This window comes from Dermacentor albipictus, unplaced genomic scaffold (assembly GCF_038994185.2).
Source record: "Dermacentor albipictus isolate Rhodes 1998 colony unplaced genomic scaffold, USDA_Dalb.pri_finalv2 scaffold_40, whole genome shotgun sequence".
In the NCBI taxonomy this organism is placed as follows: domain Eukaryota; kingdom Metazoa; phylum Arthropoda; class Arachnida; order Ixodida; family Ixodidae; genus Dermacentor; species Dermacentor albipictus.
The window spans coordinates 217,262-232,287 of NW_027225594.1; the positions used below are offsets into that span (position 1 = coordinate 217,262).

The window sequence follows — 15,026 nt, forward strand, 5'->3', positions numbered from 1 at the left end:
AGCAGCAGCAGCAGCAGCAGCAGCAGCAGCAGCAGCAGCAGCAGCAGCAGCAGCAGCAGCAGCAGCAGCAGCCTGGTTACGCCCACTGCAGGGCAAAGGCTTCTCCCATACTTCTCCAACAACCCCGGTCATGTACTAATTGTGGTCATGCCGTCCCTGCAAACTTCTTTATCTCATCCGCCCACCTAACTTTCTGCCGCCCCCTGCTACGCTTCCCTTCCCTTGGGATCCAGTCCGTAACCCTTAATGACCATCGGTTATCCTCCCTCCTCATTACATGTCCTGCCCATGCCCATTTCTTTTTCTTGATTTCAACTAAGATGTCATTAACTCGCGTTTGTTCCCTCACCCAATCTGCTCTTTTCTTATCCCTTAACGTTACACCTATCATTCTTCTTTCCATAGCTCGTTGCGGCGTCCTCAATTTGAGTAGAACCCTTTTCGTAAGCCTCCAGGTTTCTGCCCCGTAGGTGAGTACTGGTAAGACGCAGCTATTATACACTTTCCTCTTGAGGGATAATGGCAACCTGCTGTTCACGATCTGAGAATGCCTGCCAAACGCACCCCAGCCCATTCTTATTCTTCTGATTATTTCTGGCTCATGATCCGGATCTGCCGTCACTACCTGCCCTAGTGACGGCAGATCCGGATCATGAGCCAGAAATAGACAGCCATAGACAGCTTCGCTGGAAAAAAAAAAACAATCGCAGAGAAGAGAGATAGGTGGCGCGACTGCCACCACGAGAGAGAGAGAGAGGGGAAATGCAGGGAGGTTAAACAGACGGGAAGATCCGGTTTGCTACCCTACGCTGGACAGAGAGAGAGGGGAGGCAAAGTGATAGCAAACTAGAGCCAAAGAAAGAAAGGCGCACAGACATACAATCACAGTCGGTCGCTGTCACCTCATGCTGTCACCGCACATCACAGTAGCACTCGCAGCACCAGGGGTACACAACGCCCGGCTGGCTCTACAAGACTCGCACATCTCCTCCGCAACCGGCTCTATAAGAGACACAGCTAGACAACTTCCATGGCCAAGGAGCGGCCGAAGGTGACGCAGTCAATATTTGCGGAGTTGCGGCTGTTTCCCCTCATCTTGCTTCGCGTGAGCTAGGGTCAAAAAGGGGGCGGTCTTGGTCCCCCGCAGACTTGACGTGTCGTTTAGTTATCGCCGGGATGTAATTGGGTAAAGGTTAGGGGGCGTATATAAACTATAATCTATAAGAGTTGGTGTTCCCACCTTGGAGAACAAACTTACCTCACGACTATTTATTTTTTCCCGAAAACAAGCCTGGACTGGAAACGCATTCCTGTTTCCGTCACGCCACTATATCGCAAACTTCAAGGCGGCCTTAAAGAATATAATTTTGCAACCAAGTCAACCCATGCGCATATATTTTGATCATTAAACCCCAGGCCTTTCTGCTATGCCTTCGGGCAAGTGAGTGAGTGAGTGAGTGAGTGAGTGAGTGACTGAGTGAGTGAGTGAGTGAGTGAGTGAGTGAGTGAGTGAGTGAGTGAGTGAGTGAGTGAGTGAGTGAGTGAGTGAGTGAGTGAGTGAGTGAGTGAGTGAGTGAGTGAGTGAGCGAGGGAGCGATCGAGCGAGTGAATAAATAAATAAATACAACAAATGAAATAATATTGATGGGAAAGACAATCAGCGCCATCAGCCCCGAGTCAACGACTGCATGTATTAAGCCTCTCTGCTGCAATGTACCACTTTGACACTTCTTTCAACCGCGTTGTGGCAGCACTGCGTTCATGACCACAGAGAACTTCCGGTTAGCCATTTACGAGAGTCATGTTAGCCAAGAAAAAGGAAGTATTTTGCCGCATACTACACTGCAGGCACATATTCTTGATGTTTTCAGATAAAAGAACGTGCGCAATGCGTCAAACTCAGGTGTGGGCTTTTTTTTTTGCACTTAACAATACGATCCATTGTCAAATACTCCAACTCCCCAGCAAAGCTGGTGCCAGCTGGAGGGTCCTGTAAGTTTACAGGCTAGTGTAACTTCTGTTGCTCCTGACGGTTTACCCGAAAGTCTTCTGGGAACTCTGTAAGCACGAAAAAGGTCTTAGCAAATGTCACGTGGGCGATTCCTAGAGGAAGTTCATTCAAAAGCGCGGGTGGGCCGGCCGTGACAACGCCATCGCATTATGCGGAGTAGCGTATGATAGGACCTGTGAGCTTTTTTTTTTTTTACGGCGATGTTCTTAAGGGGAGTTCGGCAACGCAACGATTCTCGTCACGTGGCGGTGAGGGCCGGCGTGCTCGGCATATCAGTTGTTAATCAAAAATAAATTATGTGGTTTTACGTGCCAAAACCAGCTTCTGATTATGAGGCACGCCGTAGTGGAGGACTCCGGAAATTTCGACCACCTGGGATTCTTTAACGTGCACCTAAATCTAAGTACACGGGTGTTTTCGCATTTCGCCTCCATCGAAATGCGGCCGCCGTGGCCGGGATTCGATCCCGCGACCTCGTGCTCAGCAGCCCAGCACCATAGCCACTGAGCAACCACGGCGGTTTGTTAATCAAACAACAGCCAGAGTGTCGAACTTTTTTCGCTTTGATACGTAACTATAAATGACAGCAAATAAAAGCGAGAGACGAAGTAAAGTGTAAATAGTGCGCTACGAATGTTAATATATGACTGTATATATGCTGGTGAAACGTCGCAAACAATTAATAAAACGTGCATTTTGAATGTGTTAATTACACGATGCTCTAAGCTTCCATTTTGAATGGACAGCAAACACACCCCTATATATTACTTACGAAAAGCGTGAGTAAATGAGTGAGTGAGTGAATGCTACTTCGCCCTCCTTAATGCATCAGTTACTCTAAATGGCATACAGCAGCGATAAAAAAGTTCGTTTCATTAGCAGCATTATTGTAGGTAGGTAGGTAGGTAGGTGTAGGTGCTATACTAACTAACCGCCTAAAAGGCTCAAGCCAGATATCACACTTTTATTAAGATATTCCTGAGAATTTCTTTAGCATTACAGCGCGAAAACAAAAGTCCGAAAAAAAATGTCACTCACAACGCACGTCCTTTTTCTCGAACCTCTCTTAAGCCTATTAAAAAGTGCAAAACAATGCCGGTGCTCACAGTCTAGCTGAAAGTGGCACTGCACTTGCGCCTCTCTTTGCAGACAGCGCGTTGGCTATATGCTATATATATGCCAATACATATATGTCCTAGACGGCACGTTAAAGTTAAAGGGAAGCTCAAGAGAGAGAGAGAAACAAGGGTAGGAAAGTCAGGGAGGTCAACCAGAACAGCATCCGGTTTGCTACCCTACACTGGGGGTGGGGGAAAGGGGAATAGAAAGAGGAAGAAAGGGAGAGAGTTAGCACTGAGTACGTGTTGGAGGGACACCATGCATACACAAGGACACTATAAACGGTCTCTTAAGCCCGTGCACTTCAAGTACCGCACTAGCGCACGAATCGCTTTTCGAGCCAGTGACGGATGTGGCCACGGTCCGAGTATCTTTGACTCGGTGAATGGTCTCGAGTCCAGTCGGCGTAAAGTTGCCCGCAGAGAGAGGCGTTGGACATCGTAGCGAGGGCAGGTACACAATAGGTGCTCGATAGTCTTCTCGCACCCACAGGAGTCGCACATCGGGCTCTCGAGGGCCATTCCCATACGGTAGGAGTATGCGTTCGTGAACGCCACTCCCAGCAACAAGCGACACAACAGGGTTGTTTCGCCGCGGGAAAGGCTAGATGGCAGTTGTAGCCCTAGCGTTGGGTCCAGTTTACGTAATGTGCAATTGAAGGCACTTGGAATCCAGATACCTTGTGACTTCTTGCGTGCAAGTAGGCGAAGTTCTCCAGCAGCGTCCGACCTCGCCGTAGGTGTTGGACGCACGTCTTGGTATTTAAAGAAGGTTTAGCATTGAAATATATAGGGTGGTTTGGAAGGCTGCCAGAGTAAAATTCAACTACTCTGAGTTATTTGTTCTCGATTGTGCACCTAGCAGAGCCGCAATCATCGTTTCAAATTTTCGTCGAAGCTCAAAAAAGCCGGGTGCGAGGATGACGTCAGCACTGCAGGGGTCACGTGTGAGCACCCTATTCCAATCTCGCGCCTCCCCGCTACTCACGATGACGTCACCATCATCTTCGTCTTCAGAGTCCGTTAACCGACCCACGGCGTCTCCCGCAAAGGCGTCGTAGCTCGTTTTTTGCTAAAATAAAGCGACTTGCGGTCACTTAATTGTGACCTTTCAAAGGGACCCTGAAACGATTTTGAAGATTTTCTACAAACGTACTGAGTCTTTTAGAGTAGGACCTTCTCATCATTAATTGACGCAGCTAAGTGCTCCGCGTAAAACGTGTAATTTATTATAAGGTTTTAAAAATGCACATCGCTGCCGATCGCAGCACACTTCGCGGCGGAATTTTAAGCCGCCCCTACCCATATGACGCAAATCACCCATATGACGTCAGTGGGGCGAGCTATCCGATTGGCTGACCAGAGCACGTGATTGATAATTTTTCCAACTTTATGGTAAACAAATGATGTTCGTAATAGTTGGAATGTTAGTTAATTAGTTTTTATAAAAAGAAAGTAACATAAAGGAAATGCACAAGAACAATTTTTCTGTACACTTAAGCACTTCCGGCACAGAGCAAGTGTCGTCTGCTTGTGTTACAAGGTGCTCCGTCTTTGACGAGAACTCCGCCGTCAGTGTCGGTCCGTCTTTTCTGGAGCGCTATGATTCGACTTTGTTGCGTTGTGGACTGCAAACGTAGCGACAGGCAATATGTCATTTAATGCACATAGAATGCAGGTGCCCGTGATTTCTGTGTGTGTATCCTCTCGTATACATGATCATTTTTTGTATGTACACATCTCGTGCACATCACTTTACTATTGTGTAAAGTGTCCTATCACATCATCATTGTACATAACCATTGTGTACACTGTATATATTGAAAGTCATTTTGTACACGTGGCATTTAGTTTATGTGTAACTGTGCCTTTCCGTGGGTATACGCGTGTTTATCCACGCTATTGATATGTGTGTATACTATCTGTATGTTATATGCTACCACACTGTTGAGCAATGTATGGGTGACAGGGCCTTAGTCAGGCAGACAATGTACTGCCTTTAGCCTTGCCATCCAAGACCTTCACTGTGTCTGAATCAATGCTGAATAAATAAATAAAATATGTTGGTGCGCGAGGACTCGGACATTGCTTACGTTGAAAACGTGCTGCGTTTCGTTTCTTACATGTTATCGTCCCGGTGGAATTGTGCCGTGATCATGACTCACTGTTCGTATCGCCTCTTGTCGAAGTAAACTTTTTCTAAACACAGCTGCGACATCGTGTCCCTCTGCAAGCCAATAGACGAGCGAACTGGCTACTGGGTGCTGCAAATTTTTTGCACACCCGCATGTGTCGCATCCGCGTCAGTCGATCAGACTCGCGTATAGTTAGAACACTTGTCCGAGCTGTTCAAACGCAGAGCCATGCCTTGATATCGCAGTCAGTGATTCGCCCTTCGGGCGAAGCTGTCATTTTCCTTCTTTCTTTGTTACGTTCCATGTTATACCTTCGCTGAGCTTGATCCATCGGCTTACGATTCGACAGCCCGACAGATCCGTCGCCTTGAAACGCAGCAACGATGATCCTCAAGTGGGCTCAAGCCGGCTCAAAATCGTCTACGCCTCTTGCGCGCGGAAAGACAGTGGGAGCCGAATAAACCTTGCAGCCATTTTCCTTTGCACACGCGCTCGGCTTATACGAGTGTCGGCACTTGGCTATAGCAAAACGTTCGCCAGTAGGACCCGCGGCCACATTCGCTAACCTCACACTGTAAGTGGGTGAAACGTACTCAAAACAAGGTGGTGCCCGTTCGTTCCCTCGGCACGATCGAGCATGCTTACGGAGAGCAAAGTCAGCACCATCCTTGGCGCGCACTCCTAATAAAATTAAAGAAAAAGCCGTTGTAGACAGACTACCTAGTTGCATACGGCACAGCATTCACTATATACCTTGGTGTAGCTGCAGTTCGTAACTGTGGTGTCAGTAGCGTTACTCACCAAACAAGGTAGTCAGTGTCATTAATGGGTCTCGGCTACCAACTGGATACGTTTCTAGCTTGTAACTCATTTATCGGACCCTGAAATGAAAAAAAAGTCATTGTAGTCAGACTACCTAGTTGCATACGTCACAGCATTCGCTATATACCTTGGTGTAACTGCAGTTTGTAACTGTGGTGTCAGTAGCGTTACTCACCAAACAAGGTAGTCAGCATCACTAATGGGTCTCGGCTACCAACTGGATACGTTTCTAGCCTACAACTCATTTATCGGACCCGCTCTGGCACATTCCATAGTGGGTCCTATAAATGCGTATTACCCTTGAAATTTCGTTGTTGCGTGATTCCCCGGCGGTTCTGCTGCTGTTGGATTTTGAGAGATTAAGGAAAGAAAAAAAAAACTGCGTGCAACGGTTCACGACAAACAGCGACTACGACTCCTCGAATGATTCAAGCCGGCAAATAAACACCACAGCTATCGATAGCTATGATAGTCATCACATGCGTAAAGAAAACAAAAAAACAAAAACAGGGCGTTGACGCATGGACCAGACGCGATTTACTGCCCGCGGGAAACCACCGAAATGTAGCAACAGAAAAGAAAAGGAAGCAATTTTAAATTATCCTGAAACCGCACAGTGCGTTACGAGGGAAGCGATATACAGTGGAGGGCTCTTGAATAATTTTGACCCCATGCGGTTCGTTAAAGGTGCGCCTGTGAATCTGAGTGGTTCCGACCTCCCGGGCAGCCTCATCCGTCAAGAAGTGTCGCTGCGAAGAGTTGGCGTGAGTGCTGCAGTCACGTGGGCCATCCGCGCGCAACGGGAACATATCGACGCCTCTTCTATTGATGCACGTATACACATTAGATACCTTTAGCTTGTACGCTATTCCGGTAAACGGGAGCGGTTTGGGCGGATTACCGGATGGTCGGGGCGTAAACGGGAGCGGTGAAGCCGCCTGGTGTTGTAGAGCTCAACCAGACAAACGCATAGCTAAAACTGCAGTAACTCATCATATCCTGCTTCGCCACTTGTGCAAATTTTTGGCAGCGGCGTAATTGTGAACATGATTACGCCACTGTCGAAAAGTTACGCCAGCAGCTAAGCAGAATATAGTAATTAGCTCTGTGTTTGTGTGGTTGAGCTTTGCGCCACCAGCTGGCGCCACCAATCTGGCCGCTCACCTTGACGCCCCCGCTAAACCGGAAAACCGCCCGCGCTTGCCCGAATACTGGACACGCTAAATGTCTCTATTATGTCCATATACACGTTATGATGCCCGTATACACATTATGCGGGGACACAGAGCTTCATAATGATGTTTAACATTTCCTTTTCATGCCATAGGGCAGCTATACACAACAACAATAATAAAAGAAAAAAAAATGTACGCGAGCGTTTTGGCATTTCACTCCAGTGCAAGTGCGGCAGCCGCGTCCGGGGATCGAACCTGCTACCTCGAACGCGCTTAGCAACAGAATGACGTGGCCACTAAGTTCACCGAGGTGGGTAAAAGAAACCGAAACCCAAAGGCAAGAGTCGGAACGCAAAAAAGACAGGGACAAAAAGGCTGCACATGCACAGGACAGGCGTTAGCGCAGCATACACATGCAAACAGGCCACTCCTGTGTACTGTTTCTTTCCACTGTGATATACTAACTTATTTGTTGCGAACCCACTCGCCCCACTCAAATAAAAAAACAAAAGCTTTTGCAAACTACAGGCGCCAGGTTTCTCAAGAATTGTGTGCGCGCGTGTGCTTCGCTGGTGCGGTCCGATTGATTTCTTTTTCTTACTTTTATCTCTCTCTCTTATTTATATCTCTCTCACTATTTCTCTCACTCTCTGTCCCTTCTCTCTCTCTTAATTATGTCCCTCTCGCTTCTATCTCTCTCTCTTATTTGACTCTCTCTCCCTCTCACTATTCCCTCTCTCTCTTATTTGTATCCCTCTCTATCTTCTCTCTCTCTCTCCCTGTCACTTCTCCCTCTCTCTCTTATTTATATCCCTCTCTCTTCACTCTCTCTCTTATTTATGTCTCTCTCTCCGTTTATTTCGTCACGCAGGCGCTTCGCGGATTACGAGCGGCCCCTGGCGCCCGGCTAGCGCAGCAAAAGCGGCGGAGGCGACGGCGGCGGCTGCTCCCCGCCGGGGATTATAATTCCGATCGGAATTAGAAAAAACGCGCGCACCCGCCGGTCCCTTTGCATATTCTTTCTGTCCTCTTTCCGCACCGTCTGGACGTTGTCGTCTGCTGCAGCTGGTTGCTGCCGCCACCGCCGCCTCCTGCTTGCGCAACCGGACACGCGACTGGCGGCAGGGGGCGCTGACCGCGCCAGGCAGGCACCTGTTGTGGCGAAACCCACTCTTCCTAATTCATCGCTTTGTTCGACTCGTTTTTCCACTGATAGACGGAAAAGAAAATGCTCGCTTTGTTCGACGTGCTTGGAGATCTTCTGGAAGGTCTTCTTGGAGGTGTTCTTGGAGGTCTGCCAACGGTTCATCACCATCATAGTCACCGCGTTATATGTCCACTGCAGCCATAAACGAAGGGAGAACTAGGAGGGACTGTGACGTGAAACGAGCAAAGCCAGAAGACGTCGGCACAACCCGGCGATCATGTCGCGGTACGTTTTAGTGCGCCCAACCGCCACTCTCAGCCGTATGATGTGCGCCTGATTCTTCCGAAAAGACAGCCGGTGAGAGAGGAACTTGCGGCTGGCGCACTCCTGCATTGCAACGAAGCGTATTAGGTGTACACGAGCCTATAGACTGCAGGGCCTTCCTGCTGGCTCACTCTCTGACCTGCTGTTCCCACCCCGCTACCATCTCCCGGCACTAACACAGCCTTGTGGAGTTCATGGAGGCGAGTGGGTTAGCAGCATATACCATTGAGCACACCTGCCCCTGCCGGTCCCTGCCTCCTCTGCTGCCATATGCGGACGAGCCATCTCACCATCTCTCCTCTTTTCCTCCTACTCCTCGTCTCCCCTATGACTCTGCGCCATGCTCCCTGATGGGCTGCAGAAATTTAAGCGTCTCTGTCCTCCTTAATAATCACCATATATATATATATATATATATATATATATATATATATATATATATATATATATATATATATATATATATATATATTATTTATTTACAGATACTGCCAGCCCTTACACAGGGCTATAGCAGGAGAGGAATATGAACAATTATAAATCACATATTTTGCACATGGAAAATCGTACATTGAAACACAAAAAAGGGACAATAAATTAAAAATAACACCAAGGGGTAACAGCGTAAGCCGCTGAAGATAACAAGGACACAAAGTTAAGTATATTATTTACAAACTAGGATATTTCCAATGTGTTTAGTGAAGAAATTAATGGATGAGGATGAAACGGCTTCTTCCGGCAGGGAGTTCCATTCTTTGATAGCTCTTGGGAAAAAACTGTATTTGAAACAATCAGTATGTATAACAGGGGGACGAATAAACATTGAATGACGATGTCTAGTGGTTTCACTAGAAAGAATTTCAAAAAAGTCTGTATGCCTTATATGAACATGATGGTGAATGATTAGGTAAATATATTTAAGTCTTTCATATTTAGATCTAGCCTGTAAAGTCGGTAGGTTTGCCTGTACACAAAGTTGAGAAGGGGAGTCCGTCCGCCGATATTTATTGAATATAAATCTGACTGCCAGACGCTGTATTCGTTCGATTTTTGATATATTTATAGCAGTGTAAGGGTCCCAGACTACCTTGGCATATTCAATTATAGGTCTAATTAATGTTTTATAGGCTAGAAGTTTTGTTTCTAGATTTGCGAATGGCAAATTGCGCCTCAGACACCAGAGTGACTTGTTGGCCTTGGCACACACATAATCTATATGGTGGTTCCAGCGAAGATCACTAGTGAAAATCAGGCCAAGATACTTATGCTGATTAACTCTAATCAGTTCATGATTATTAATAAAGTAAGAGTAGTTTAAGAAATTTAGCTTTCTAGAGACTGTCATAACTACAGTTTTTAACGGATTTAGCACCATTTGCCATTCATCACACCATTTCATTATTTTCTGTAAGTTTGCTTGTAGTTTAGCCTGGTCTCCTACCGCATCTATTTTATTGTATATAATGCAGTCGTCTGCAAAGAGCCTGATGGAAACATCTATTTCATTCGGGAGGTCATTTATAAATAGGAGGAATAAAAGGGGGCCCAAAACACTGCCTTGGGGAACTCCAGACTTAATGCATGAAATCTGAGACCTTGTACCTTTAACTTCAACATATTGCTCACGAGAAAAAAAATAGGATGAAAACCATTGAGTAATAGCAGCATTTTTAAACATAACATCAATTTTTCTTAGTAATTTATGGTGAGACACTTTATCAAATGCCTTAGCAAAGTCCATGAAGATCATATCCGTCTGTCCCCGAGAGTTAATATTTTCTGAAAGATCATGGGCTAATTCGATGAGCTGAGATGTTGTGGATAGGCCTTGACGAAAGCCATGTTGGTGGATAGATAACAAATTATGTTCATTAATATAAGTTAACAGATGTTTCGAGACGATATGTTCAAGCATCTTTGAACAGGTACTAGTGATTGATATAGGGCGATAATTTGCTAAATTATCAGCACTGCCGCTTTTGAGGACAGGAATCACTTTAGCTTGCTTCCATACCTTTGGTAAAAAACCACTATGAAGTGAAGACCGAAAAATTAATGCAAGATATTTAGAATTCCATTCGGCATAGCGATAAAGAAACTCGTTAGGGATGCCATCGGGTCCAGGGTTTTTCTTTATGTTCAAACGAAGCAAAAGGTTGAGCACACCTTGTTCAGAAATTTCAACGTCAGCAATAGGCGGCCTGTCAGATGGAGTTTCAATACTCGGCATAATCCCGTTGTCTTCAGTGAACACAGATGCAAAATAATCATTGAAACTCTCGGAGGAAGGATGCTCATTAGATTGTGTCGTTGAGCGAACATTCGATGATGGATTAATATATCTCCAAAATTTACCCGGTGCTTCTTTTAGAAATTTTGGGATTGTGATGCCAAAGAACCTTTTTTTGGATTCTTTCACAAGTATCTTAAGTTTCCTTCCAAGACACTGAATGGTGGAACGAGTCCGAGAGCTAGGATTCTTTTTACAATTTTTTCGTTTACGTTTTATTAGCCTCTTTAAGTGTATTATTTCTCTAGTTATCCAAGGGCTTCTATTGCCAGTTTTCTTTAAACGCTTAGGTATATACAGTTTTATAGACGACATGACCAAATTAGCAAAGTACTCCCTGAGACAATCAGGACCCTGATTACGCATATAAAGTTCAGAGAATCTCTCATAAGAGCCCTCTAGTAATTCTAGAACCCCAACATCATCAGCTCTAGCAAAGTTTAACACGACACTTTTGCGGGAATGGTTTACAGTATTGGCGGAAAGGCTCAAAGACAGTACTACAAGTTTATGGTCAGAGATGCCTTCACTGGTCTCACAGTCTATTAGTAAAGGCAACAGGTGATTAGACACGAAAACAAGATCAAGGATAGACGAAGAACGAGCACTGATTCTAGTATAGTCGGTGACCACTTGGTTTAAACCAAAACAAAAAACAAGATCAAGAAGCTCAGTGCAATTCAAGATTTCTGTATCTCCAGGAGAGTAAGCATTCCAGTTTATTCCGGGTAGGTTGAAATCACCCAAGAGTATAATATTGTCTCCTTGTTGCATATTGCACTCCATAAAGTGCCGGAGAGAAGAAAGAACCTGGACTGGTGAATTTGGTGGTCTATACATACCGCCTATGTGGACTGAACGATTCTTAGAAATTATTTTAATTTTAATTTATTTTAATTTAATTTATTTTAATTTAATTTATTTTAATCCAAACTGCCTCAATATCAGCGGGGGCAGGAAGTATAATAAAGTCAATATTATCGCGAATCATTAACGCAACTCCACCACCTCTACCATCCCGGTCCTTCCTTACCATTACATAAGACTTTGGAGTTACCTCACTATCTAATATACCTTTGTGAAGCCATGTCTCAGTAATCATTGTAATATCCGGATCATGCTCTAAAATCATAGCTTCGATTTCCTTGACCTTATTTAGTATGCTTCTTGCATTCACATTCAGTATCCTGAAGGAATCCCTTTCCAAAATTCAAGCAGGGTCATCCCGAGGGCGTGCTTGGCACTCATAGCGCTCTTTAGCGATTTCATTCCACGCATAAAGGACATTATTGACTTTTATTTTGTCATATAGTAGTTTAACTTTTGCTCCCTTTGACCTTTCCTCCTGTGTAGAAACCCATAGACATTTTCGTACTTCCACAATCCTTTTCGAATAATCCTCACTGATTCTTATATTCGTACCTTTAAGCATTGAGCAATGACGCAAAATTTTAGATTTGTCTCTGAAATCAGCCACCCTCATGATTATGGGACGGTCTCTACCTTCAATCTTTTTACCTAGGCGATGGATTCTTTCTACTGAATCGATTTTCAGCTTCAAAATGCCGCTAAACACATCACCGTTCACCTTTTTCAACAAAACATCATATATATATATATATATATATATATATATATATATATATATATATATATACGATCACGAAACACGATCTGTCCGGTTGCGCACGCACTCAAAGCTACCGATCCGGCTATCAGGAAACACGCATCGACGCGTGCTGGCTGCCTGGATCACCGATTTTTGCATCAAGATACCAAAGGACCAGCATCGACTTCATTCCCTGTCGCCCTACGTCGCTCCCATCGCCTTGGTCACCTGGTCTCGGCGGCCCAATCAAGTCTGACTACCGTCTACAAAAGGACTGCTCTCGCTGAGTCCCGTCGCAGTCGGCGGCAAGGCTGTACCATGTACTGATCTGTTATTTTGCTGTCGACAGGTGAGTTGAAACGACCACCTGCCCGCGTTATTTTTTCTGAGTTGCTCTCTGCCGCCGACTGCACCACAATGCCTGATTGTACCACTTGTGCTGAGCCATTGCCGCGAGACGATAAGTTTCTGACGTGCTCTGTTTGTAACGAAGCTTTCCACCTGGGTAAAAACTGCTCGGCGGTCGCTGAATCAACTTTTTCGAAAATGTCAGCAGCAAAACGTGGGTCTTGGGTATGCCCGGCATGCAAGACGCAAACCGTCAAGCAACCTTCAATGGGTAATAAATCGGATGATGGAGTACTGTAACAGCAACTTTTGACTGTAAACGATAAACTGGACCGGCTGACGACTACTGTTGAAATGTTGGCTAGTCGAGTGGAAGAACTACTGACCTTCAAAGCTATCGGAGAAAAAACTGCAGAAACTGTTCTACAAATACAGGGGTCGCTCGATTCCCTTGCTGATAAATATGAATCGGTGTCATCGACAGTAACTGCGAACCAGATAGCAGTCGGCGAGCTTGGCACGCAAGTAGATACACTCTCCTCTAAGATTGCTGCCCAGGCTGAGTTGCTTGAGAAGGTTGGCTCTGAACTTAGCGAATTAGAGCAATACAGCCGACGCTGCAATTTCGAGATTCATGGCCTGCAATATAACCCCAACGAGGATTTGCCTTCCTTCTTGTCAGGACTGGCGGCGAAACTAAGCATTTCCGAATTCAAACTGACCGATGTTTCTGCTGTGCACCGACTTCCCGCGCGCAGCAATACCATTTCTGTAGTCCTTGTGCAAATGCACACTGTTTCGGCCAAACAGCAATGGCTCGCTGCACGAGGAATCCTACGTGACCTTGCTCAAGACAGTACCTTTCCACGGCTTTACTTCAACGATAATCTTTCGCGTGCCCAACGGGAACTGTATCGGCTGGCAAGGCAGAAAGGCAAAGAATCAAAATTTAAATTCGTTTGGACCAAAAACGGCAGGATACTGGCTAAGAGGGATGAAGATGCACCTATTTTGCATATCAATAAGGCATCTGATCTCGAGAGTATTGCATGAGCATGAACAAAGTTGCCTTCAAGACATGTACTAATCTAAACGAGGTTCTTGGTTTCTTCCCAAATCCTAATGGTTGCGCCTTCCGTGCTGTTCACGTCAACATTCGTAGTATTAGAAAACATTGGGACCATTTTCAGACCTTAATTACTCCTTTCAACTCCTATTTCGATGCGATCGTGCTTACCGAGATTAACATACCGTCCGCCTGCATCAATCAGTATCAGATTATTGGATACCAAGTTTTTTCATACACTAGGCCAATTAAAAGGGGAGGAGGCGTGGCAGTTTTCATCCGGGACACATGGGCAACAACTGAGCTGACTTTCTCGCCATCCCAAGCTGAAATTGTGGCAGTGCGTCTTTGCGCACCTTCCTTGTCACTAATTCTGCTTGCGGTTTATCGCCCACCGTGTTGCAACGGTCGTATATTCCTGGATGAACTTGATACTGCCCTGGCCTCTATGTCGTCAATGGACCATGTTTTCCTAATTGGGGATGTCAACATTGATACGTTACGCCCTTCAGCAACGACAGTTGGCAATTATTTGGACGTCATTTCCAAATGGGGCTTGCAAAACACGATCTGTGAACCTACACGCGAAGAATTCCTTGCTGGTCATCTTGTCACATCTTGCATAGATCACATAAATATACGTGCACATAACTTAAGTGTCAAATCTGCTGTTATTACAACGAAACTTGCTGATCATTACATGGTCTGCTGCTCTCTAACAGATGACGCTACCAACTTGGTCGCTCCAAACGAAGTCAAACAAATATCATTTGTTGACCCCTTGGCTTTCGAAAAATTTGTAATGAATCACGACTGGCATAACTTTTTGATGACTGTTCCTCCAGGCGACGCCTATGACAACTTTGTAGCACTATTCACCGATTTCCGTCTTGCAGCTACACGGGTCTGTAAAATCAAACAACGTAAATTGGACCAAAAATGGATGTCTACAGAAATACTCACGGCAATACAAGCAAAAGA

The 15,026-nt window shown here is 45.4% G+C and overlaps 1 long non-coding RNA gene across 1 annotated transcript in view; it reads right to left on the reverse strand.

The window, feature by feature from the left end:
• The window catches only part of LOC139052853 (uncharacterized), a 155,737-nt gene that overhangs the window by 71,069 nt on the left and 69,642 nt on the right, over window positions 1-15,026 (reverse strand). Inside the window, exon 3 of the long non-coding RNA XR_011510087.1 lies at window positions 6,066-6,145. This is a non-coding gene — a long non-coding RNA (uncharacterized lncRNA). The remainder of the gene's footprint in view (window positions 1-6,065; window positions 6,146-15,026) is intronic.